This window comes from Panthera onca, chromosome B2 (assembly GCF_046562875.1).
Source record: "Panthera onca isolate mPanOnc1 chromosome B2, mPanOnc1 haplotype 2, whole genome shotgun sequence".
NCBI lineage: Eukaryota > Metazoa > Chordata > Mammalia > Carnivora > Felidae > Panthera > Panthera onca.
This window is the reverse complement of record NC_138343.1, coordinates 64,370,844-64,394,291: the sequence shown is the minus strand read 5'-3', so window position 1 is coordinate 64,394,291 and position 23,448 is coordinate 64,370,844. Positions and strand designations below refer to the sequence as shown.

The 23,448-nt window shown below is 38.6% G+C and overlaps 1 long non-coding RNA gene across 1 annotated transcript in view; it reads right to left on the bottom strand.

Moving 5' to 3' along the window:
• LOC144616394 (uncharacterized) overlaps positions 1-23,448 on the bottom strand; it is a 397,874-nt gene that overhangs the window by 276,385 nt on the left and 98,041 nt on the right. Inside the window, exon 4 of the long non-coding RNA XR_013555667.1 lies at positions 22,172-22,329. This is a non-coding gene — a long non-coding RNA (uncharacterized LOC144616394). The remainder of the gene's footprint in view (positions 1-22,171; positions 22,330-23,448) is intronic.

The window sequence follows — 23,448 nt, the reverse complement described above, 5'->3', positions numbered from 1 at the left end:
CTCAATGATGCCTCTAATAATATGACATAATATATATGTGATTTTCTGATAATGCTAACAGACCAGGTCTATACAGCATGATGAGATAAATTATAATGAGATGAGTTGCATTGATCATGCAAGAATTCAAAATACATAGAAAGGAGTTAAGATGCCAGGTTACAAAAAAATGTAGGTGAAAGCATGAACTTAAAAAGTCTTAGTAACCTAGGGTGCCTGGGTGGCTCAATTGGTCAGGCGTCTAACTTCAGCTTCAGTCATGATCTTGCAGCTCGTGAGTTCCAGCCTGACGTTGGGCTCTGTGTTGACAGCACATATCCTAGAGCCTGTTTCAGATTCTGTGTCTCCCTCTCTAGGCCCCTCCCCCTGCTCTCTCTCTCAGTCTCTCCCTCTCAAAAGTAAATAAACATGAAAAAATATTTTTTTTAAAGTCTTAGTCACCTAGAGAGAAAAGGAAGATGGTGGCAGAGAAGGACGCTGGGCTCACCACATCCTGCTGACCACTTAGATTCCACCCACATCTGCCTAAATAACCCAGAAAACCACCAGAAGACTAGCAAAATGGATTTTCTGGAGCCAAGCGTAGACAAGAAGCCCACGGAAGAGGGTAGGAAGGGCGGAGAGGCGGTGCGTGCTACACAGACTGGTGGGAGGAGCCGGGGCAGTGGAGGGACAGCCAGCCCACCCGGAAAGGCAGAGCCCCTGAGTCTGGCTTGCAAAAGCGGAGGGGCCTGACAGAGTGTGTTCTGACAGCCAGTGGGACTTAACATCTGGAATGTTATAAATCAACAGCTCTGCTCCGAGAGCGGGAGGGCTAGAGGACAACGGGAGGGAGAGTTGTTCAGCCCCACAGGACAGAGCTCAGTTTGGCAGGGAACAAAAGCACTCACCAGCACAATGTCCCTCGCCCATCCTCCAGTCAAAATCCCAAAGGGAACCAGTTCCCATCACGGAACTTGCTTGCACCATGCAAACACCCAACGATGTGCTTCTGTGGATCCATTCCTCCGACAGGTCTGCCTCCCTCCCAGTGCCACAGGGCCCCTCCAGAAGCAGACCACCGAAGGCAAAGCAAGCTGAGTCTGCCCCTCCCACCCCCATCCACCTTGCAGATCCAACCCGGCTAATATGCCAGATCCCATCAAAGCAGCACCACAAGCCTGGCAGTGTGCAAGGAGCCCACACAGAGGCCACACCACTCCACAGTGAGTCCTGCCCCTGGGAGAGGGGAAGATAAGGTACACACCAGTCTGACTGTGGCCCCAGCGGTCTGACTGTGGCCCCAGACATCAGGTCTGACTGCGGCCCCACCCACCAATGCAAGTTACCCCAGACAGCACAGAGGAAGAGCCCTGCAGTTCCACGCCACTCCACGGACTATCCAAAATGATGAAACGGAAGAATTCTCCTCAAAAGAAACTCCAGGAAGTAGTGACAGTTAACAAACTGATCAAAAACGATTTAAGCAATGTAACATAAAATGAATTTAAAGTAATAGTCATAAAATTAATCACTGGGCTTGAAAAAAGTATAGAGGACAGCAGAGAATCTATTACTACAGCGATCAAGGAACAAAGAAACAGTCAGGAGGAGCTAAAAAAATGCTATAAATGAGCTGCAAAATAAAATGGAAGCAACCACAGCTCAGATTGAAGAGGCAGAGGAGAGAACAGGTGAATTAGAAGATAAAATTATGGAAAAGGAGGAAGCTGAGAAAAAGAGAGATAAAAAAATCCAGGAGCATGAGGGGAGAATTAGAGAACTAAGTGACACAATTAAACGCAATAATATACGCATAATTGGGATTACAGAGGAGGAAGAGAGATGGAAAGGTGCTGAAGGTGTACTTGAAGAAATCATAGCTGAGAACTTACCTGATCTGAGGAAGGAAAAAGGCATTGAAATCCAAGAGGCACATGGAACTCCCTTCAGACATAACTTGAATAGATCTTCTGCACGACATATCATAGTCAAACTGGCAAAATACAAGGATAAAGAGAAAATTCTGAAAGCAGCTAGGGATGAATGTGCTCTAACATATAAAAGGAGACCAATAAGACTAGTGACGATCTATCTACTGAAACTTGGCAGGCCAGAGGGGAATGGCAGGAAATCTTCAATGTGATGAACAGAAAAAATATGCAGCCGAGAATCCTTTATCCAGCAAGTCTGTCATTTAGAATAGAAGAAGAGATAAAGGTCTTCCCAAACAAACAAAAACTGAAGGAATTCATCACCACTAAACCAGCCCTACAACAGATCCTAAGGAGGATCATCTGAGACAAAGTACCAGAGACATCACTACAAGCATGAAACCTACAGACATCACAATGACTCTAAATCCGCATTTTTCTATAATAACACTGAATGTAAATGGACTAAATGCTCCAACCAAAAGACATAGGGTATCAGAATGGGTAAAAAAAACAAGACCCATCTATTTGCTCTCTACAAGAGACTCATTTTAGACCTGAGGACACCTTCAGATTGAAAGTAAGGGGATGGAGAACTATTTATCATGCTACTGGAAGTCAAAAGAAGGCTGGAGTAGCCATACTTATATCAGACAAACTAGACTTTAAATTAAAGACTGTAACAAGAGATGAAGAAGGGCATTATATAATAATTACAGGGTCTATATATCGGGAAGACCTAACAATTATAAATGTCTATGCACCAAATACGGGAGCCCTCAAATATATAAAACAATTCGTCACAAACATAAGCAACCTTATTGATAAGAATGTGGTAATTGCAGGGGACTTTAATACTCCACTTACAACAATGGATAGATCATCTAGACACAGGATCAATACAGAAACAAGGGCCCTGAATGATACATTGGATCAGATGGACTTGACAGATATATTTAGAACTCTGCATCCCAAAGCAACAGAATATCCTTTCTTCTCGAGTGCACATGGAACATTCTCCAAGACAGATCACATACTGGGTCACAAAATAGCCCTTCATAAGTATAAAAGAATTAAGATCATACCATGCACACTTTCAGACCACAATGCTATGAAGCTTGAAATCAACCACAGGAAAAAGTCTGGAAAACCTCCAAAAGCATGGAGGTTAAAGAACACCCTGCTAAAGAATGAATGGGTCAACCAGGCAATTAGAGAAGAAATTAAAAATTATATGGAAACAAATGAAAATGAAAATACAACAATCCAAATGCTCTGGGATGCAGCGAAGGCAGTCCTGAGAGGAAAATACATTGCCATCCAGGCCTATCTCAAGAAACAAGAAAAATCCCCAATACAAAATCTAACAGCACACCTAAAAGAAATACAAGAGGAAGAGCAAAGACACCCCAAACCTAGCAGAAGAAGAGAAATAATAAAGATGAGAGCAGAAATAAACAATATACAATCTAAAAAAACTGTAGAGCAGATCAATGAAACCAAGAGTTGGCTTTTGGAAAAAATAAACAAAATTGATAAACCTCTAGCCAGGCTTCTCAAAAAGAAAAGGGAGATGACCTAAATAGATAAAATCATGAATGAAAATGGAATTATTACAACCAATCCTTCAGAAATACAAGCAATTATCAGGGAATACTATGAAAAATTATATGCCAACAAACTGGACAACCTGGAAGAAATGGACAAATTCCTAAACACCCACACACTTCCAAAACTCAAACAGGAAGAAATATAAAGCTTGAACAGACCCATAACCAGCAAAGAAATTGAATCAGTTATCAAAAATCTCCCAACAAATAAGAGTCCAGGACCAGATGGCTTCCTAGGGGAATTCTACCAGACATTTAAAGCAGAAATAATACCTATCCTTCTCAAGCTATTCCAAAAAATAGAAAGGGAAGGAAAACTTACAGACTCATTCTATGAAGCCAGCATTACTTTGATTCCTAAACCAGACAGAGACCCAGAAAAAAAAGAGAACTACAGGCCAATATCCCTGATGAATATGGATGCAAAAATTCTCAATAACATACTAGCAAATTGAATTCAACAGCATATAAAAAGAATTATTCACCACGATCAAGTGGGATTCATTCCTGGGATGCAGGGCTGGTTCAACATTCGCAAATCAATCAACGTGATACATCACATTAATAAAAGAAAAGATAAGAACCATATTATACTGTCAACCGATGCAGAAAAAGCATTTGACAAAATTCAGCATCCTTTCTTAATAAAAACCCTCGAGAAAGTCGGGATAGAAGGAACATACTTAAGCATCATAAAAGCCGTTTATGAAAAGCCCACAGCTAATATCATCCTCAATGGGGAAAAACTGAGCTTTTTCCCTGAGATCAGGAACACGACAGGGATGTCCACTCCCACCGCTGTTGTTTAACATAGTGTTGGAAGTGCTAGCATCAGCAATCAGACAACAAAAGGAAATCAAAGGCATCAAAATTGGCAAAGATGAAGTTAATCTTTCACTTTTTGCAGATGACATGATATTATACATGGAAAATCTGATAGACTCCAGCAAAAGTCTGCTAGAACTGATACATGAATTCAGCAAAGTTGCAGGATACAAAATCAATGTACAGAAATCGGTTGCATTCTTATACACTAACAATGAAGCAACAGAAAGACAAATAAAGAAACTGATCCCATTCACAATTGCACCAAGAATCATAAAATACCTAGGAATAAACCTAACCAAAGATGTAAAAGATGTCTATACTAAAAACTATAGAAAGCTTACGAAGGAAATTAAAGAAGATATAAAGAAATGGAAAAACATTCCATGCTCATGGATTGGAAGAATAAATATTGTTAAAATGTCAATACTACCCAAAGGTATCTACACATTCAATACAATCCCAATCAAAATTGCACCAGTGTTCTTCTCAAAGCTAGAACAAGCAATCCTAACATTTGTATGGAACCACAAAGGGTCCGAATAGTCAAAGTAATTTTGAAGAAGACCAAAGCAGGAGGCATCACAATCCCAGACTTCAGCCTCTACTACAAAGCTGTAATCATCAAGACAGCATGGTATTGGCACAAAAACAGACACATAGACCAATGGAATAGAATAGAAACCCCAGAACTAGACCCACAAACGTATGGCCAACTAATCTTTGACAAAGCAGGAAAGAATATCCAATGGAAAAAAGACAGTCTCTTTAACAAATGGTGCTGGGAGAACCGGACAGCAACATGCAGAAGGATGAAACTAGACCACTTTCTTACACCATTCACAAAAACAAACTCAAAATGGGTAAAGGACCTGAATGTGAGACAGGAAACCATCAAAACCCTAGGGGAGAAAGCAGGAAAAAATCTCTCTGACCTCAGCCACAGCAATTTCTTACTTGACACACCTCCAAAGGCAAGGGAATTAAAAGCAAAAATGAACTATTGGGACCTCATGAAGATAAAAAGCTCTGCACAGCAAAGGAAACAATCAACAAAACTAAAAGGCAACCAACAGAATGGGAAAAGATATTTGCAAATGATGTATCAGACAAAGGGCTAGTATCCAAAATCTATAAAGAGCTCACCAAACTCCACACCCGAAAAACAAATAATCCAGTGAAGAAATGGGCAGAAAGCATGAATAGACACTTTTCTAAAGAAGAAATCCAGATGGCCAACAGGCACATGAAAAGATGCTCAACGTCGCTCCTCATCAGGGAAATACAAATCAAAACCACACTCAGATATCACCTCACACCAGTCAGAGTGGCTAAAATGAACAAATCAGGAGACTATAGATGCTGGAGAGGATGTGGAGAAATGGGAAGCCTCTTGCACCGTTGGTGGGAATGCAAACTGGTACAGCCACTCTGGAAAATAGTGTGGAGCTTCCTCAAAAAATAAAGATAGACCTACCCAATGACCCAGCAATAGCACTGCTAGGAATTTACCCAAGGGATACAGGAGTACTGATGCATAGGGGCACTTGTACCCCAATGTTTATAGCAGCACTCTCAACAATAGCCAAATTATGGAAAGAGCCTAAATGTCCATCAACTGACGAATGGATAAAGAAATTGTGGTTTATATACACAATGGAGTACTACGTGGCAATGAGAAAGAATGAAATATGGCCTTCTGTAGCAACATGGATGGAACTGGAGAGTGTTATGCTAAGTGAAATAAGCCATACAGAGAAAGACAGATACCATATGTTTTCACTCTTATGTGGATCCTGAGAAACTTAACAGAAGTTCATGGGAGAGGGGAAGAAATAAAAAAGAGGTTAGAGAGGGAGGGAGCCAAAACATAAGAGACTCTTAAACAGAAGTTCATGGGAGAGGGGAAGAAAAAAAAAAGAGGTTAGAGAGGGAGGGAGCCAAAACATAAGAGACTCTTAAAAACTGAGAACAAACTAAGGGTTGATGGGGGATGGGAGGGTGGGTGATGGGTATTGAGGAGGGCACATTTTGGGATGAGCACTGGGTGTTGTATGGAAACCAATTTGACAATAAATTTCATATTAAAAAAAATAATAAAAAAATAAAGTCTTAGTCACCTAAAAAATCAAGTTTAAGTATAAAAACAAGCAAAACAAGAAAAAAGCTCAGACAGATGACTACTAGTTCACATGCAACTCACTTTGGAGAGGCAGATTCTTCAACCTCCACCACAAATTATTTGGCTGGTTACCCAAATCCTGGAATCTCAACTAATCTGAGGCATTAATTGAAGGAAGGGAAAGTAGGTTAGGTTTCAAAAATATGTAATAAAAGAAGTTATATAAATAATAATGAGAAAAATATAAAATGATGGAGAAATACTGAGAAATAATAAACCCAGGGTCTTAATTCTTACAAAATCAGTGGTAAGTATAAAAGTACATTTTACACTCATTGGATTTGTGCACATTTTGTTGTTTTTGGAGTGTAAAAATATTCAAAAGAATTAATCATAGTAAATTTATAATTATGTTCACATCACTTGAGGGACTTTAATTAAGACTTTAATCAATGTTTAACTGTTTAACAAAATTTAATTTTCATAGTTTTGGTAATTGGGTGTAAGTTTAATATGTTGGACATTAAATAAAAATGATGGTGAGTATTCCTTTCAAAGCACAAAAAAATCCTCTTAGATAATAACTATATTAATCATTAAGTTAAATTAATGAAACCATTCACTCAGTAATTTAATTGCAACACTGGGAATGAAGATTATCAGGAGCAAAGTTGGGTTTGTGGTCATCAGTCACCACCTGGTGTTCACAGCAATGTCTCCGATCTGAGGTGGAATTATGGGGTGGGACCTCAGCCCACTGTTGTAATTTCTAACATTGTTGGTCGAGGTTGGTGAGAAGTGGTGTAAGATGGCGCCTTCCTTTGTAAAAAAATCATTTCAAGCTCTTCCTGAAGGTGTGCAACAACGAGGCGAGGCTCACCACCCTTTCATGTTTTCATTTATTTCTTGGTTCTTACATTTCTGAACATGGAAACGTGGTTCTTATGGCAATACATATAGGTTGGACTGGGGTGAGAGGTGAAGAGGCAAAGGCTAGTGCTCAGCCAAGGCCCTGTCACTGTGCCGCAGGACCAGTCTGCATGACAGAATTTCAAGGTTCATTTCTGAGGCTGCCCTGTATTCTACACAAGCAGCTTTTCAATTCAAATTCTAAATTTAATGCTTGATCTGTCATCCTGACAAACACAGCATCATTACTCACTTTTCTGCCTTGGATTGCAAAGATTTTCAGCAGCTTGAATCGAGTAATAAGAAAATTCTTTCTGTTTCTTCACTATTTTAATAAACTTATTTTCATGAGAAAACCTTCAACTTTTCTATCTTGAACCCTCTGAGAAGGGAGACAAATGACTTTCTTGTTCCTAATCTCCATTGTCTTATTCCCAAAATTTGCCGCTTAGAACTAGTCTCAGTATTAAAGTTATTTTCCAATAAAATGGCTTTCTGGTCAAAGAGTTTTGGAAACTACTATATTAAATGCAATTGGAAATATTATCTTTACTGTAAGACTTTATTTTGTCAAGGAGCCATTTTGTCAAGACTTTATTTGGTCAAGGAGCCATTTTTAGGGTGCCTACTTATAAGTGCAGTGCTGTGCAGAGTGTATGTTGAGAATTGCTATTTCCAGTGTCCTTCCCACTCCCAGTGCCTGGAAGTCCACTTGAGGGCAAAGAGTAGATCAATAAACAACACAAGTGATAAAACAAAAAGTTACAAGAAAACAAGATCCATCATCACATAATAGTGAAAAAGAGTCAAAGCAAAGCAAGACTAAATGAAACAACCTCTCCTCCACCAAAAAAGCAACCAAATGGAAACAGCAACAAAAATGTGGACTAAGGCAGTGGGAAAACCTGTCTTCACGAGTGTTTCACTGCTTATGAACCATGTGCAGGCACTGGGGTGTAGACCCTCCATGATTCTAGGTTCTTTGTCTGCCCAGCTAAAGTAATAGTGCTTTGAAGGATTGTATTGATGGCTAAGTCAGACTACTCAATGCAAAATATCTAATTCAGTGCCTGTTACATCGTAAGTTTTCTTTTTGTTTTTTAATATATGAAATTTATTGTCAAATTGGTTTCCATACAACACCCAGTGCTCATCCCAAAAGATGCCCTCTTCAATACCCATCACCCACCCTCCCCTCCCTCCCACCCCCATCAGCCCTCAGTTTGTTCTCAGTTTTTAAGAGTCTGTCATACTTTGGCTCTCTCCCACTACACTGTAAGTTTTCAAAAAGTAGTAGATTTTCTTAGGATTTTAATACAATTACAATCCAAAATGTTCTTTTTGGTACAATAAATGTCTTTGAAAAAATCCACCTTTCTCAGATTTTCACACTGTAGAGCACAATCAATGTCTCTAAATCTAGTTTACTGGAATTAAAGCAATGTAGTTGCTAAACTCCCCAAAATGCTTAGGTGAGTCCTAATTTTAAATGTGTATGTAATTTAATTAAAGAAAAATACTTGGTAAAGTCAGGATATACCCAGAAGTGACTAATTGTCCATGCAGAGGGCTTCATAAGTGGCAGGCTTTGGGGAGATACTCTGCTATACAAGTGTAGACCACTAAGAATTTACAGATCTCTCTAGGTTGTACTGACAGTAGGATGGCTCTAAAAGACTCAAGCATGAAACTGGAATAACAGCACATTTATCATAAAAAACTGTGACTATCAAGTAGGCCAGACTACTAGATTCTTAGAAGTTTTTGGCTGAGGCAGTCTTCTGGAAGTAAACATGATAGCAGACTAAATCATATTCTGAAGTTGGCTTGATGAGCAGGGAATCATAAAAGAGAAGTGGCTCAATTAATCTTTGACAAATGAGGCAGGAAGATGCAATGAGAAAGAGTCTCTTCAACAAATGGTGTTGGGAAAACTGGACAGCTACATGCAAAAGAATGAAACTGGGCAGGGGCACTTGGGTGACTCATCAGTTGAGTGTCTGACTTTGGCCTAGGTCATGATCTTGTAGTTCGTGAGTTGGAGCCTCACATCGGGTTCACTGCTGTGCTGTCAGCCTGTCAGCACAGAGCCATTTCGGATCCTCTGTTCCCCCTTTCTGTCCCTCCCCAGCTTGCACTCTCCCAAGAATAAATAAATATTAAAAAAATGAAGCTGGACCACTTTCTTACATCATACACAAAAATAAACTCAAAATGGATTAAGGACCTAAATGTAAGACCTGAAACCATAAAACTCCTAGAAGAGAGCATAGGCAGTAATTTCTCTGACATTGGCTGTAACAAATTATTTCTAGATAGGTCTCCTGAGGCAAGAAAACAAAAGCAAAGATAAACTATTAGTACTATATCAAAATAAAAAGCTTCTGTACAGCTAAGGAAACAACCAACAAAACTAAAAGACATCCTACTGAATGGGAGAAGATATTTACAAATGGCATATCTGATAAGATATTACAAATAGCAAAATATAAAAAGAACTTACACAATTCAATACCCCCAAAAATCCCAAATAATATAATTAAAAATGGGCAGAAGACATGAACAGACATTTTTCCAAAGAAGACGTACAGATGCCCAACAGACACATGAAAAGATGCTCAATATCACTTATCATCAGGGAAATGGAAATCAAAACCACAATGAGATGTCACCTCATACCTGTCAGAATAGCTAAAATCAAAAACACAAGAAACAACAAATATTGGCAAGAATGTGGAAAAATAGGAACCCTCATCCACAGTTGGTAGGAATGCAAACTGGTGCAGCCACTGTGGAAGACACTATGGAGAGTTCCTCAAAATTTAAAAATAGAACTAGCCTAGTAGTAATCATACTACTGGGTATTTACCCAAAGAATACAAAAACACTAATTTGAAAGGATATATACATTCCTATATTTATTGCGGCATTATTTACAATAGCCAAATTATGGAAGCAGCTCAAGTGTCCTTTGGTTGATGAATGAATAAAGAAGACACACACACACACACACACACACACACACACACACACACACACACAACACACACTTGGATATCACTCAGTCATAAAAAAGGACGAAATCTTGCCATTTGCAACAACATGGATGAATCTAGAGAATATAATGCTATGTGAAATAAGCCAGTCAGAGAAAGGCAAGTACCATAAGATTTCACTCATATGTGGAATTTAAGAAACATGACAAATGAACAAGGAGGAAAAAGAGAGAGACAGAGAGAGAGACAGAGAGAGAGAGAGAGAGAGAGAGAAACAAACAAAAACAGATTCTTAACTATAGAGAATACACAGATAGTTACCAGAGGGGAGGTGGTGGGGGGATAGGTGAAATAGGTGAAGGGGATTAAGAGTACACTTACCACAATGAACAGTGAGTAATGTATAGAATTGTTGAATCACTATATTGTACACCTGAAATGAATATAACACTGTACGTGTTATAATACAGTATGTTCACTCTACTGGAATTAAAATAAAATTTAAAAAAATGTTTTTACTATGAAGAAGTGTGTATCCATACTTTTATAAAGAGAAATTTAATAGCACACCTAGATACTCATAATAAGTGTTCCTTCCCTTATTAAAATCAGTAAACACACACCACTATATTTTCCTTTCCTTTCTATTAGAGTTATCATGGCTTTTATATCAACTTTTCTTGAATTTTGAAGGATATCTAAAAAAACACTGACTTCTTTAATTCTGACCAAACTGTTACAACTTGGCTAAAAGGAGTTTCGTGAAGTTGCCCCTTATTCTTTAGCACTACCCCCATCATCCTTGAAAAGGTCCCTTGCTTTACAGCAATAATAAGATGTTGTTTGCTCATTTTGAATTTTGCATTGCTTATGACGGAATCAGCTACCCTTCCGGAACCCCAGTGTTTTTCTGTGGAGACCAGATCTAAGCACAGGAGTGTGTCACAGTATGCGAATGCACTGGTGCCCCTTTCAGCCACTTTTCACACAGTGCCAGAAAAAAAAAAATTTTTAAGACCTAAGTTTACTTTAGTTTTTCCAATAAAACACCATAAACTGTCAGTCCCTTGCATTTCTTAGAAAACTACTTCAAACCCAGTAGGGATACTCCATATTCTTAAGCCCCTGAGAAATTATTTTCCATCAGCCTATATTCCACCATGGTAAGGGCCCTTCTACCTGGGCCAGGCTTCCATGTCTTCCTTCCTCGCTGGAGTTGCTGACATCCCACAGTGCCAAGACCCTACTCTAATTGTCACTTAGTCCTTTGTCATCTATTTGCTTGCTATCCATAGCACCACATCTGTTCATAAATTAGGTCTGAAGTTTCCTAATTATTGAATGGCTTCTTCTACCTGCTGAGCAATGAAAATGTCCTCATGGAAAAGTCAAGAACTTTTAGACATTTTGCTTTTAGAATTATATTTCTGGCAGATAATTACATTTGCATGTCTCTTTTTCCTCTGTAAATAAAATGTCCTGCTATTATCAGTGAAATGCCCTCTTAAGAATTGGAGCATTTCTCAAGTTACAAGGCTTTAGAGAAGTACAGTGGGAAGGACTCTTGTCTACTCCTTCCAGTTTTTTGAGCAACATTTCTGAAGGATCCCTACTAGTAAATAAGAACAGGAATGTGAGCTCACAGGCAAGCCATTTAGTTGATATAGGTCCTGGAGGGCAACAGCTATTCTCCTCTTAGTATTTTCCCCAGGGGACTTCATTCCCTGAATGGAACACTTTTTCCTGTCATACTAAGAGGCACTTAGTCCTTTGGCAAATTTTAGCCATTTGCTGTTTCCTTGCCTAAGTAACTAGGATAAACCTATCTCCTTCTCTGAGATGTCCTCTGCTGTTCAACGTCATCCAAGTATTTCCTGGAACAAATAGAGTTATAATTGTCATTAGCTTATTAAGCATATATCACAAATTGAGCGCTACGGTTGCATATCATCTCAGTTAACAACCTCTTGCACCACTATTGCTTTCATTCTATTTTCCAGATGAGAAAACACAGCACTGAGTTGAAGTAACCCAGCTTGGAAGTGACAGTACTAGGATTAGAACTCACAGGTCCACCCCTGAGTCTGTATTCTTATTCCCTTTCATTCTTGCTCATAGCCCAATTACACATTACAGAATGTGCCCCCCAAATGGGTATTATATTCCATTAGCCTAATCATCACCAATTCAATTTAGATACCATCCTAGCAACAGCTACCGTTCTTTATTTTTAAATTGTAATTGACAGTAACCTAGAAACAACACACTGTTTCCAAACTATGCCCATTAAGTTTATATAACATCAAACATTCAACTTTCCCTATTGTTCACCTCCAGCTTCCTTTCTGGCCTCTTATCAGTGAAATCAATTACAGCTTCATGTTCTTGCCTTTCACATGTTGTCAAATCCATTCTCACACTACACGCTTAGGCTAATTGTGTGAATTCCATTCCCTGGAGTTACTGGCTTTGAAAGGTTACCGAGCGCTTTCACCACCTGGCCACCAGCACACGCACAGTCTTCCTAAGATGATACCTTGGCCTCATCTTGATTAACTCTTTTGGGGAAATTTCTGGGGGAATTTCTTTTCTCTCAGTTCCAATTTTCCTTTTACCCAGCAACTTCATATTTGGCACCAATGCTGATTTGTCCAGAATATGTGAACAGATAATTAGTGAAGTTGAAACTTGAAAAAATATTAATGAATCATTGTCTTGGAATACAGATATTTGTTATACACAAAAGGCAGGAGAGAAAAGCAAAAGTACAGCAGAAACCAATATATATATAGTATATAACTTGCATTCTCTTGGACTGAGTCGCTCAACATTGTGGAGATGTCTCCATTGCATTGACATTCAATAGACTTTCAAAATGGATAGCATTAAGAGTCTTTTTGTATTGAGGTGCCTGGGTGGCTCAGTGGGTTAAGCACCAATTCTTGATTTTGGCTCAGGTCATGATCTCCCAGTTTGTGACTTTGAGCTCCACACTGGGTGTTGAATCTGCTTGAGGTTCTCTCTGAACCTCCCCTGCACATGTGCACACATACTCTTTCTCTCTCAAAAAAATAGTCTTTCGTATCTTATCTCTGTTTGTCTCCATTTTATTCCCTAATGTATGCCTTAAATTCTCATAAAATAACATCAGTATTGACTGCCAAAATTATGAATATCAAAAAACAATGAAATATCAAAGAATGCCTTCTAAGTAGCATAATGGAATTTGAATGGTACTCTTAGAACATTCCCAGCATGTATAAGAGAATTCTAAATTGGGAAGAGACATAAAAGTCATATAAAACAATCCCTTCAAATTTAGGTGTTTGCTTATAGGAAATAATGGAAATAGCTATTAGTTAACAAGAATAGATTCAATCAATAGTAGTAGTTCTGAAGTCCCTGATCAAATTCGAAAGCAAATTTTAACTCCTAGATTGAGAAACAGTGGGGAAAAATGAAAATGTCAGGATCCACTCCATTTCTGAAACAATACTGGCTCCATCTGGTGGTCAAAGTAATAACTTCCAGTTAACAGTAACTTTATGATTAATGAACTATACTTTCTTGAATTGGAAATGCCCAATTGCATCAAAGTATTTGCAGAATTTAGAACATAAATGTAGCCTCAATAATGTTACCATTTCTACCTGTGATTATCCCCTTCCAAAGAATATCATGATTAATACATTGTTGTTTAAAGTGGAATTGAAAGACAGGAAAAAATCCCATATAGAAAACTTAAGGTTATTTCTTCACACACCTTCCAAGAGAATTTTGTGTTCAACGAAAAATATATTGATACCTTTATTGTTTAAAAACATCCATTACTTTTTTAATCAGGGAATATAATTAATACAAGTTTATTATTTAATATACATTGTCAGTTAAAATGTAAAACACATAAATTATGTAGTGATTCTAAAAAGCCATGGGAGATTTGTACTTTACTGTATTTTTTCCCTGTTCTTTGGACTAATAAACTAAAGTGTAATGGGTAGATTATTCTATTCCAATAGGAAGGAAAAACTCATTTTGTGTTTTGTGTAGGGGATCTTGCCTAGGGTTATGTAAAAACTAAGCAATGTCAAGCTAACCTCTTCGTGTTTGTGCATGTTCAAGAAGAGACCTAAACTTACTTTAGATTCTCAGAGGAATTTCTGGCACCTTAACTATTTATGAAGTCCGGAGAATGAGTGACACAAGTGGGTTCAATTTATAAAAATTCATCAAGTTGTGCACTTAAGCTTATAAGTTATACTTAAAAACTTTTTTTAGATGTTTATGAATCATTGTTTTGATGTCCCCAAGCTTAAATATATAATAATAAACCTTCACCATGTGCTGAGGTAAACATATGGCAACGGTTATTAACCTTTGAGAATCAATTTTTCTAATGGAAAAGTATGAATAACTTCCCTTGGGTGATTGAGAAAACTACTTTATAAAACAAAAATTGGCTGGAAACTCGATCTCTGTCTCTGAAATCCACCCATGCTACCTCTCACTAATTTTTCCTTCCCAGCTAGTCAAGGGATGTTTGGAATCATTGATGCACTGCCTGAGGAGTGGGATTAAATGTTGTCACTATCCCACAAGAAAAGAAACTTGGAAAATAAAGAAAATTTAAGATGTGCACACTTGAGATAATATTATAGCACCAAAGTAAAAATGTGGCTTTGCAATGCCTCTCTGCTGGTTATCTATTTCTTGCCTCTTAGCCTCAGATTCACCTCGTTTTCCTGCCTTATGAAAATGAATGTGGGCCCTTTAAATGATTTCCTCTGACAGCTGACCCTGAAGCTTTATGAGGGGGTGCTTGAGAGACGTTTCAGGAGAAAAAGTTTTACTTCCCGCTTCCAGAAGGCTCACTCAGCAGGTTCCTGCTGCATTCGTGGCTTCTTCAGCCCGAGGCTTAGACAGTGCTCACAGCATCTTCAGTGCCCAGCTTTATAGGACACGATAGTCTGCAGCACTTACCAGCCAGCAGCTTCCTCCAGCAACCCTCCCCTCCCAGCCAGGGACTTTGTAGCAGAGTGCCTCAACTCCTGTGGCACTTGTGACATATCTGTTGCCCAGCTACTGCAGTGCCTGGTGGTCAGTGACATCCAGCAGCCTCCTTCCTGCCCCAGTATCCCCGCTGTAAGACAGCTCTTCTGATGAAGAGGGAAACACAGGAAAGCAGAACCAAAAGATACAAAAAAAGAAGTTGCTGATAACAGCATCTGCCGACATGGATCTGGTCTCTGGCTGCCAATATCTGAGGCCTTCAGAACCATGAGAGAGTAAACGCCCTAGGTCAGTTCGAGTTTGCTTCTGTCACTTGTCAGTATGGTCATAACTGCTGTGGTTATTGCAGGTGATTTGTCTAACTGAGGCCCTTAGGTCACCGACAGGCAATTCACAGCTTCCTAGGTCAAAGTCCAGGAATGTTCAGTTGGGTATATATTAAGTGCTGACTGTGTACACAGCACTCTATGCTAAATATGCAGATAGGTTTCTCCCATGCACTGGCAAAATAGTGACCAGCAGATCCGGGCTTTACATCCAACAGTCCAGCAAAGCCAGAAGAAGGAGATCCCCTATTTCTAAAAAATTCCAGAGAAGTTCTGAGGCTCATATTCATTAGATGGATTAGTGTCTTTATGCTAGAGAAGGAGCATTAGAACAATCAAATCTGAAAAGTGTTTCAGTGATGGTTGATGTCATTTCCAGAGCAGACACTTCTACCCTTTGATGTTCAGTGACAAAGTCATACTGCTCTGGGTCAGACAATCTTTCTTAGCATATTTGGAAAAACACTTGGCAAAATGGACAAACACACTTTTTTGTGCTGTAGGTTTTTTTGAAATGCTTTACCTGGTGTTTCTCACTCTTTTTCCAGTTAACGATGGTGGAAATATTGAGATAGAAGTAAACTGTAAAAATTCAGCTCTGACTTCAGACAGGTCAAAAACGTGAAAGTGTAGCTGATTAAAGGTTGGAGTCTTCAGCTCCTCTGTCTCCCTAACAGCAACATTAGCATGCTGCCCACACTGACACGTCTCACATCACCTAATATGATTGATTAAAGGATACATTTTAGAATTTCCCCACTGTCTTTGTTTTTATTTTTTTATTTTCTAGACTGCTTGTCACAGGCCCCATATCTGTGAGAGGTTTGTATAAAATATAAAAGCAAATCTTAAAAGAAATACAATGTGTGACACAGTGACAAAAGCCAGAAAATTGTGCGTTCTGACGGACATGCCACTCTTCCTTCACATCTCTGCTTTGTTTTTTTCAGCTGGGAGAGTGACAAGCTAGATGGCCTGGTGTTTGTCAGTGTGTGTCACAACCATGATATTTAAACATAGGCCTCTTTGTAATTATTTTCTCCCACCCAAAGTCTTTCTGGAAATGTGCCAAATATACATTTACTCAAATAAATACAAAAGGTCAAGTTTTCTCCTCTGCTTTCTCACTTAAAGCAAAATATTTTTTTCTCTATTTATTGATGGAGGTGTTAAGTTCGTTATTGTTGTGCCGTACTATGTTGCTGAGTAACAATCCATTACTAATGACAGTTTTTATAGTCTAATCTGTTTTCAGGTGTTGAATTTTTCTCCTAGATGTCTATTTCTGTTTGTCAAACTTAATTTTTTTCTTTTTTTCTTTTTGTTCTTAAAATTCAAACTTCAGTGCCCATCTTTTAAAAAATTCTATATTTTTTTTTGGGTTTGCTATGAATATTTTTGGAAAGGGAAATGTGTTTAGAGTAATGCTTACATAGCAATTGGTTTAAATTAAAGCTATCCATTACATAATCATATTTTTTAAATGTACCATTTAAAATAAATCTACCAAAAGACAGATTCATATAAAATTATTCTATAATACTACTAATTTGTGTTACAGTGTACTGCATGTTAGCAGCAAATTGTCAGTTATGAGAATTTATAGTTTCTAACCGATCTAATAATAACATGTTTTGATTGTTGCTTGTTAGCACTTTGTCCTAAAAGTTAACATTTACTCTTTTTTCTTGAAATGAACATTAAGCATTACAAAACTAGAACCTGTTTTCAAACATTATAAAATAAAATAATATTACTCCGAAGTGAACAGAATAGATCTAACCTGTTCCCCTTCTCTTCTCTTATCAAAATGTCACTTTGTTGACTGACCAAGTGTAGCATTTTTGTAAAAAACATTAGGCTTTCTGTAATTTCTAAGGATATGCAATTGATTCAGTGAGTACCTCCCTCTAAAAGGCTATAAAATAATTTAAGCAATAGTGGTGCCGGGTGCTCAGTCGGTTCAACATTGGCTGGGGTCATGATCTCGCAGTTTGTGAATTCAGACCCCCACATCGGGCTCTGTGCTGACAGCTCAGAGCCTGGAGCCTGCTTCAGATTCTGTGCCTCCCCCCTCTCTGTCCCTCCCCTGCTCACACTCTGTCTCCCTCTCTCTCTCAAAAATAAATAAACATTAAAAAAAATATTTTAAGCAATAGTTTCACCTGCTGAAATTTAAATGTGTGCTAATAGTTAAAAATGTAAATATATAACAAAATTGAGTTATGGTTGTTGTATAGTTACACATCATTATTCAGATCATGTTAATTTTTATCCAGATGTTTTCTATTGCCAAAAGGAATTGAAGGTGTTCGCAATTTTATATATATATATATATATCTATATACATATATATATGCTATTATAATTATCAGGATAAAATATTATAATCTAATAAAGGAGATATTGAGATAGCTATAGCAGGGGAAAAAAAGGGCAAAGAGCAGCTAGTACAGATTTTGCCGGCAAGGCAAAAAACAAAGCGTAATATATTACATAATGATCATCCAACAAGAGGAAGTATAACCATTCAAAAGAGACAAACATTTCCAAGCACTAATCTCTAAAGATTGTTTCAAAGTTTATGGAAAGAAAACTTAAATATATTATCATCTCTAAAAGTTTTTTAAAAATACCAAAAGTCTATCACATGACCAGCTTTCACTTATTAACTATTGGTGATAGCCAAGGAATAAATGTTAAGCTTTCCTCTTGTGAAAACATGTTTATGAAGCACTAAAGTACATTTTTTGGGTAAATGATTTCCACTGATATGTAGGTCATACATAGAAAAGATAAAGGATAAAATGGCTTGTAGTTCAGCGGTTTCAAACTGTTCTGGGCCAAGCCCTAGAAATTCTGTGCTGGCACTTCCAGGCTGAGCTGGTTGTACTCCTAGAATTTCCCATTTTCACCCCACCCCCACCGCATTTCAACAAAGCAGCTCCACTTTTATGCATTTTAGGCTTCTGCATGAGATTGAATGTAAGGCATAGTTTCCAAACTAAACAGAGATTATCAAAATAACCATTTTGATATTGTATTCAGATTGTATTGTATTCAGATTTGACTTCAGGTAGCTTTTACTCAGTGTGCTTTTTCAACATTACTTAGTAATTCTTAGAACAACCCTGAAAAGAAGTCATTATTATATCTATTTTACTGCTAAGAGAAAACTAAGACTTAGAAAAAGGTATTTTATTAATGAAGAGGTCAGTTTTCTGAAAGGCCATGGAGTTGGGATTTTGAAATTAGCAAGGAGTATAAGAGGAGTATGTTCTGGAAAAGGGTAGTGATTCAGAAGCTAAGGTCTTTTACAAAAGGAGGAGCATGACCCAGAGGTTGGTCAATGACTGCAGGAGTGGAAAGTAGAACATGATGGGAAATTCAGTACCAAAATTTCTAGGAAAGAGAGAGAAGATCAAGGATCAGGAAGTAGCAATAAGGAGCAAGAAGGATATCTATTCTCCCTCCCAGACCTGGAGCATGAGGACTATGAAAGAAAACATGTCCTCAGGGGAGAACCAGGTGTCAGAACAAGAATAAGAGAACATTCAGAAAATAGGTTGGGGATATAGATTTATAGTGATTACCAGCCAAGAGTTCTATAGGGCATGGAGGAAGGGTTTTAGATATTGAGAGGAGGTAGGATATGGAGTTAGAAAGGGAGGTACAGAGCCATAGGAGCTTCTGGTGGTGGTTGACATAAACAGTGGAATATAGGCCAAGATAATAAGATTTTTCCTGATGGTCCCATCAAAGCTGTGAGTCTTTTTTTTTTTAATTTTATTTTTTTAATGTTTATTTACTCTTGAAGGAGAGAGATAGAACGTGAGTGGGAGAGGGACAGAGATACAGGGAGTCACAGAATCCGAAGCAGGCTCCAGGCTCTGAGCTGTCAGCACAGAGCCTAATGTGGGGCTCAAACTCACGATCTGTGAGATCATGACCTGAGTGAAGTTGGTTGCCCAACAGACTGAGCCACCCAGGTGTCCCAAAGCTGTGAGTCTTTATGAGAGGAAAGGAAGGATCTGAAAGGACAATCCAGATTATTAGGTCTTCCACTTGACCACTGCTGATAGAGGCATAGACTATAGAGGGAGATGTCTGCAATGAGTACCTGAGTTTACCCCTAAATTCTGTAAATGGGGCCCAAAGCCCATGAAAGGACCGTCTCATTCTGAACCTGAACCCATTCCAATATGTAGGTTTTACCCATACTACCAAGCAATTCTCCAATACCAGCAGGGTGTCCTACAATTCAACTCAATCTGACACTATCTACCTGGAGACAGCATCAGATCCCACAGGTTACCCATAGATTAAAGGGTTCAGTTCCACAACACTGCCCCTCACACCCCACTTCAGACACCAGTTGTAACCCCAGATTATCACCTGTGCTTCTGACTCACCACCTATAGATTGGAGGTTCCGATGACTCCCCTCCTTGAGTTCAACTAATTTAGCAGAGTGGCTCATAAAACTCAGAAACATTTCACTCACTAGATTAGCAGTTTTATAAAAGGATATAACTCAGGAACAGATCTTTCATGCCCTGTCCAGATGTAACACTCTCCCCAAATCTCCACATGTTCACCAACTCAGAAGTTCTCTGAATCCTCTCCTTTTGGGTTTTTATAGAGGGGTCACTACATAGGCATAAATCAGTAAATCAATGGTCATTCGCCATGATTTAACCTCTAGCTCCCTCCCTTCCTGGGAAGACAGGGAATGGGGCTGAAGCTCCAAACTTCCAAACACAAGGTTGGTTTCCCTGGCAACCAGCCACCATCTTTATGTGCTTCTCAAAAGTCACCTCATTAACATAAGTCCAGGTATGATTTTAATTTTTTTTTTTTCAACGTTTTTTATTTATTTTTGGGACAGAGAGAGACAGAGCATGAACGGGGGAGGGGCAGAGAGAGAGGGAGACACAGAATCGGAAACAGGCTCCAGGCTCCGAGCCATCAGCCCAGAGCCTGACGCGGGGCTCGAACTCACAGACCGCGAGATCGTGACCTGGCTGAAGTCGGACGCTTAACCGACTGCGCCACCCAGGCGCCCCAGTCCAGGTATGATTAAAAGGGGTTTGTTATGATTATCAAGATACTTTTATTGCTCTCATCACTCAAGGAATTCCAAGTTTTGTATGCTCTGTGCCAGAAATAAGTATGAAAAATAAACATATATTTCATATTATAGATCACAATATTACACACCCCAAGTGTATGGTACCTCCTATTTGGCCCTTTCTGCAGAGGTATGGAGGTCTGGAGGTTCTGTAGAGGTATGGGTGTTTCCTCTTACCATCTGCCAGTACAAACAGTTTTGAGCTTACAAGTTATAGATCCAGTTGGCAAGAGAGAGCATCTCAATCATATTTTACTATTCCCTGGAAAAGGATTCTGATCAGTTTGAATTTGAGTCTAATTATCTGTGACCAGGGCCTGTATGATTATGTCATATAAAATGGGCTAACAAGAGTCCATCAGTGTGATGGAGGGAAGCAGACAAGGAAGTCCTTACGTGCTAGGCAGACACCCCAACAGGTGTCCACCAGGAGTTTAATAAAAAATAGAGCTTCAAAAGACTCTTAGATTATAGGACCAGACTCTGTCAACAGCAGGTGACAGAAATAAGTAATGTGAAATGGCAAGATTTACATATATGTGTTCCCATCTTTTCCCCCACCCCTCCTTGATTAAAAGATTTCTAGCAGTGAATGTTCAGGCTCTCTCTCTTCCACATTCTCCAGGGAGGGATATTTTATTGTTAAAGAGTAATTTAGACTTTTGTGATGCAGAAGTAGGAGAGGAGAGATTAGTGTGTGACCTAGAGCCTGATGAAGGACTTTTTGGGGAAAGAAATATTTGGGAGTAACTGCACAGAGTTGAGGCAAAGTAGATGAGAGGGGGGAAAAAACAGGATTTTCAAAAGCATTTATGTGCAATGGGACATATTTCATTATGTTTAATGACCAAAAGAAAATTATTCCAACCATTAGGAAATACTTTTGACCAATGAAATGTGTTTCTTGACTCATAACACCACACTCATGCTAGACTACTGGATCATGGCTTCAGTGAATCTCAGTGAGTTGGGAGGGAAACTGGGGCTCCCATATGTGAGGGCATTGTGCAGTAACTAGACACCTAAGCAGAGACATTTTGAACACCTGAAGATATGGAATTAGAGTTCAAATGAGAGGTCAGTGCTGGAATAACACATTTGGAATTTATATAAATGAGTTAAAAGCGAACCTTGAGACTGAAGTAGTTATGCACAGAGGGAAAAATTGTCGCTTCATAAAAAAAACTTATAATTGCAAAGCACAGGAAAAAAGAAGACATAATGTAGAAACATTAAGAACTATGTAGCTTATAATAAGAGAAGCCAGAGGAAAATATTATAGGAACAAGGAAGAAGTCATATAAGAGTTTTAAAGAACACAAGAATTTACCTAGTTCAGGCTCCTACAGTAAAAAGCATCCATTTAAGTGTCTTTGGCTGATGTCCTTCTGGCATCTGAATGAACATTTCCTGTTACGAGAAGTTCATCTCAAAGATATCCACTCCATTGCTGAACCATCCAAGATACAAGGTTATAACTTGCACACTCTGTTAGGGGAGAGAAAAATGATTATTAAGGGGGAGACTCCAAAATCTTACTATTCTTGTATAAATATATGTACATAAACATATATGTCTGTGGTATTAAAATTTCATTGTTGGGAGGTGTGGGCAGTGACTAAGAAAAAATGTCTTCAAAGTCTCATTGATGAAAAACAGTTGAGAAATATGGTTTATATTAATTTTCAGTTAACAAATCCCAGTGGCTTAAAAGAACAATATGTATATTGCTACAAGTCCTTCATGGAGAGCAAGGGATGTGGTGCTAGTGGTTTCTGAGTTGTCTGCTTGCACAGTTATTCTTTGCATACAGGGTGACAAGGCTGCAGGGTTTTGTGGCTGGTACCATTATGGATCATTTCTTTAATGGGGTGGAGAGAAACTGGAGAATCAAGGGCATTTACTGTCACACACTGGAAGTCAATCTCTTCTGCTCACATTTCATTGGTCAGAATAAGATACAAGCACTGTCTAAATTTAAAAGGACCAGAAAATATAGGGGAGGAACTGAATGTTTGGCAAACATCACAATGTCTGCCATAGAGCGGCCATACTGAGCTGAAATCTACCTCTCTATAAAGACCTCACAGGGGTCCTTGTTTGTATCTTTGAACAACATTTGTCACCTTATTCCCTCTTCTACAAAAGAGAAAATTAATTCTCTCTAAATTCCTTTCACCATTTCTGTGATGAGAATATTACCAACACATTTATCAAACTGTCTTTTTCCTCAATACTCTATAATTTGTGAATTACCATTTTTAAAGCACCCAGTAGGATCACAGTCCTTAGTCGGGTACATGAGGCCATTGCCCCATAATTTTAAGTATGAATTCCTCAGTGCAATCTAATGTTTTTTATTTGCCACATCATTCTGTACACCAATACTAAGCTTGTGGTCAGTCACAATCTTGGGCAATTTTTTTATTTAAAAATTTTTGAAATGTTTATTTATTTTTAGGATAGAAAGAGAGAGAGAGAACACGAGCAGGGGAAGGGCAGAGAGAGAGGGAGACACAGAATCCAAAGCAGACTCCAGGCTCCAAACTGTCAGCAAAGAGCCCAATTTGGGGCTCAAACTCACTAACTGAGATCATGACCTGAACC